This window comes from Limulus polyphemus, unplaced genomic scaffold (assembly GCF_000517525.1).
Source record: "Limulus polyphemus unplaced genomic scaffold, Limulus_polyphemus-2.1.2 Scaffold3970, whole genome shotgun sequence".
Taxonomy (NCBI): Eukaryota; Metazoa; Arthropoda; class Merostomata; order Xiphosura; family Limulidae; genus Limulus; species Limulus polyphemus.
Window position 1 is genome coordinate 65290 of NW_013669580.1, and position 4531 is coordinate 69820.

General features: G+C 39.3%; 1 long non-coding RNA gene across 1 annotated transcript in view; it reads right to left on the reverse strand.

Moving 5' to 3' along the window:
- Positions 1–4531, reverse strand: part of LOC106470373 — a 35268-nt gene continuing 30737 nt past the window's right edge. The window contains exon 3 of the long non-coding RNA XR_001291489.2: positions 1–51. This is a non-coding gene — a long non-coding RNA (uncharacterized LOC106470373). The remainder of the gene's footprint in view (positions 52–4531) is intronic.

Below are 4531 nucleotides of genomic sequence, written 5' to 3' on the forward strand. Positions count from 1 at the left end.
ATCACACTTTGAACATGGTAACTTCTTTTCTTGATGAACTTTCTCATAATGCTAGAACACAGTATATAAACACAGATGTTTAGATACTGTTATACAGATATGTAATATTAACTAAAAATATGCTACTCATAACTGTAGTGTATTTGTTGCTATGTACTGTTATTATTTTGAAATGTTTGTGCCATAACAAATAAAACAATGATATGGCAGTAGAAAAATGCTAACAAATCAGTGAAATAACTGACAAATTTTTGCCACAAATTGTATAACTGCAACCACATACTTAACAATATTAGTGTTGTCATTTGATGGAGGAAGGACAAATGAAAGGTCTACGAGCAATAAAGACCTAAGAATGGTGCTGTATATGACCTGAACACACTACAGGTTCCTGACAGAAGGTTTAAGTTTGTGTAAGATTAATTGTAAAACCTCTACACATGCAAGATTGCTTAACTTTCAAAGAAAAATCTTGTCTTACTCATCTGTTATCTTTTTTTTTCAATGAAGTAGTCTGTTATTTGGATGAAGGTAAAGGTGTGGCATACTTAGATTTTTAAACAGCTTTTGATAAAGTGCCACACAAAAGATTAGCTAAAAAGATCACATTGGTTGGGGTTGGGGAAAGACTAGTTAACTGGACTGTGGGGTGGTTGGGTGAGAGAAAGCACTTCAGAGGCTAGTGGTTATATATCTTAACAATATTGATAGGGGAGTAATTTATGAATTAGTAAAGTTTGCTGATAGCATTAAACTCTTGTGTATTTCTAACTGTATTCAGGATGTTAAGGTATCACAGAAAGAATTGGATCAACCAGTAAATTGGAAAAATATTTGACAAATGGCCATTAATTACAGTAGATGCAAGATAATGTACTTGGTTTATTGGGATTTGGATCCCTCAATCAACCCACTTAATAGTAACTGAAGTAACAAATCTTGACATACTGGTGGATAAGTCACTCAAGCAAATGAAGCAGAGTATTTAAAGACATACTGATTATATGTCAAATGACGTAGTGATCAATATATAAATATCACTAATTATGCCCCCCTTGAAATGCTGTGTAAGGTTTTGACTTTATCTTAGAAAGGGTTCAGAGGAAAGCTACTAGGATCATTCCAGGGATGAAAAGATTATCTTAAAGAGACAGACTACAATCTTTTAACTTGTTTTTCTTGAAAGAAAAGGGTAAGAGGTAATCTTACCGAAGTTTAAAAATTAACCAGAAGATTGATATGATAAAGGTCTTTGACTTTATTGGCTACATTCTGAAGACAATAGGAAAAGAGGACAAAGTCCGAGATTTGGAAAAAAAACAGGCTAGGCTCCAGTTAAAACAGTTTTATTTCCATAACAGTGTGATTGAATTATGGAATTAGTTGCTGTTAGAAGCACTAGGTGTCACCACTTTACTGAGTTTCAGATGGGAATCAGTGATTTCCTCAAACAAAAACAGCAAGTCTAAATTTTTTACTTTTATCAAGAGTAGGTGAGCAAGAACAGCCTTGAAGGATAAATGGTTTTTGTTATCCATAGGTGATGTTAACTTTTTTTTGTGTTTGAAATGAGACTGTATATAAATGTGTTGTTGTTTTATTTAATCTGCAGAAAGATTTCTTATCAATTCACAAAAATCTCCATTGTTTGATTTTTTTTTTATATTTATGTTCAATATCATGGGAATCTGACAATAAAATAATTCACCAATCAATATGCACTGCTAGTAGACTCTTTGCCACGACAAAAGAGAATGTCTTAATTAATGAATTTCTAGACATTATTTGACACTGAAGTTAGGCTTTAATATTGAATTTTATTGAAAGTTCTTATTACGGCTCGCAACTTTGACTTCATATATTTCGTAATGTCCTTATTTAGCTACAATAGCAACAAGAGCAAACTTACAGAAGCCAAAGTTATGGAACACATTAGAAAAGTTACCAAAATGAATTAAGCTTAATACTAATATTGTGTAACCTTAAAAATGTTGTTGTTTGGTGTTTTATGGCGCAAAGCAACGAGGCTATCTGCGCCAAACAACCAGTAAAAACTGTGAAAGTAAATTAAAGTATAAAAAATACAGTGAGTTAAAACCAATATATGTCGATAAAAGATTTATATACAATTAAAGACCCATAGTGCGTAAAAAATTACAAATACTATCTAATCGGACATTGTCACCATTACCAATGACACTGTCCAACGTCAAAGGTAAACTCTTAGAGAATGTGTGTTTAAAATAATGCTGCCCCTCACAATCGTAATGACGGCACGACAGTAAAATGTGGGCTATTGTGACTTGAGTGTCACAATGGCTACACATCGGTGGTTCAACACCTGATAAAAGAAAACGATGGGTTAAAAAACTGTGACCAATGCGTAGCCTTGCCAGGACTATATCCTCTTTCCAATCCTTACGTTAGCAAGACGACCAATGACCAACAGTAAGCTTGATCTGAAAAGGCTTGTTATGACATTGCTCACCCAAGTCGACTGCCAACTGGCTCGAGGCCATGCCTTAAAGACAGAACTGCAGTCCATGTATGGGACAGGCATGGCCGTGATGGCACCAGAGCAGACGGACTTAGCTGCAGTGTCAGCATGCTCATTCCCATGAATACCGACGTGGCCAGGGATCCAGAAAAAACTAGATGGAAACAGAAGATAGAGAAAAATGGCCCAATCAGTGTTGAATATCGACGAGAACAGGGTGAGAACTAACGTTAAGCGATTCCAGGGCCAGTAGAGAGCTGTAAATTGTACAATTACTGTATTGCATAGCTTCTACATGATCCAGGGCAAGAGAAATAGCATACAACTCGGCAGTGAACACAGAAACTGAAGAGGGGATCCTGCGAGCAACTACCGAGCCACAGCACACCATGGCAGAACCTACCAAGTCACCTGATTTTGAATCATCCGTGTAAATAGGAAGAGAAGAATGGCTTGAAAGATGCTCAGCAAAAAGAAGATGGTACTTCCAATCGGGAGTATCTGCCTTCCTCAGATGACTCAGAGAAAGGTCACAGGAAAGGATGGTAATAAGCCAAGGTGGAATGGGCTGATCATTGGGGACAGCAATGTCATCCAATGCCAGATCCAATTCAGCCAGTTGCACCTGGATACGAAGGCCAAAGGAAGGAATAGCAGACCTTCTGTTCCGAAAGAGCATGGCACATTGTGGAAGAAAGACACAATCCCAGGTAGGATGCCGTGGTAAGGATCGAAGCTTGGCAGCATATTGTAAAGAAAGTTACAAACGACGGAGGTGAAGAGGAGGTTCGTGGGACTCGATGTACAAACTCTGGTCTGGAGAAGTGCGAAAAGCCCCAGTACAGAGCCAAAGCTCCAGATGGTGAATGGGGTCCAGCATCTTCAAGGCTGAGGTCCTGGCAGAACCATATACCAAAGACCCATAGTCCAGTTTGGATCGAATCAGTGCACGATTGATCCTGAGCATAGAACATCGATCCGCACCCCAAAAGGTGGAAGAGAGGACATGGAGGATGTTCAAAGCCCTTGCACACTTGACATATAGCTGTTTGATGTGCGGAATGAAGCTAAGCTTACGGTCAAAGATAAGCCCCAAGAATTTTGCCTCAGGGACCACACGAATAACTACATTGCAAAGACGGAGCTCAGGATCAGGTGGAGACTTTGCCGGTGGCAAAAATGCATGCAAACAGTTTTGGAAAAAGAAAATTTAAAACTGTTTGCAACAACCTCATGTTCGATGACTGACATGAGATTTGGAAGTCATCAGCATAAAGCCCATTTGCAACAGACGGAGGAAGACACAGACCTGAGGGACTCCAAGTTCCTGTGGAAAGGAACGGGAAAGAGTTGAACCCACACGAACTTGGAATCGCCTGTTCAGTAAAAAGTTTTTAATAAAAACGGGTAGATGGCCATGTAACCCATAGGAGTGGAGGTCCTGCAAAATTTCATACCTCCACGTGGTGTCATAAGCCTTCTTGAAATTGAAGAACACAGAAACAAGGTGTTCTCTCTTGAGAAAGGCTTCCAGAATCGATGTTTCAAGTCGAATCAGATGGTCCATGGTGGAGCACTGTAGACAGAACCCACACTGGGTGGGTGAGAAGAGTGTGTTCGATTCGATGAACCAAACAAGACGAGCATTAACCATCCTCTCTCTAGGACCTTACAAAGACAACTAGTCAAAGCAATGGGACGATAATTTGAAGGAATCTTGGGATCCTTCCCAGGTTTAGAGAAAGGAAGGACAATAGCCTGGTGCCAAGAATCAGGAAAAATGTGCTTCTGCCAGATCTGGTTAAAAAGAACCAGGAGAATAGCAAGAGAGGCAGGTGAGAGATGGTGCAACATCTCATAATGAACATCATCAGGTCCGACCAATGAACAGCAAGTTTGAGTTCCACCAGTGTAAACGGGCGATTATAATCATAGAGCCCAAAAAGAAAAAAGGACGATCGCTCTGCCCGAGACTTGATGGCCAAGAAGGCAGGGGAAGAAACAGAAGTGCTAGAAGCACGAGAAAAGCCATGG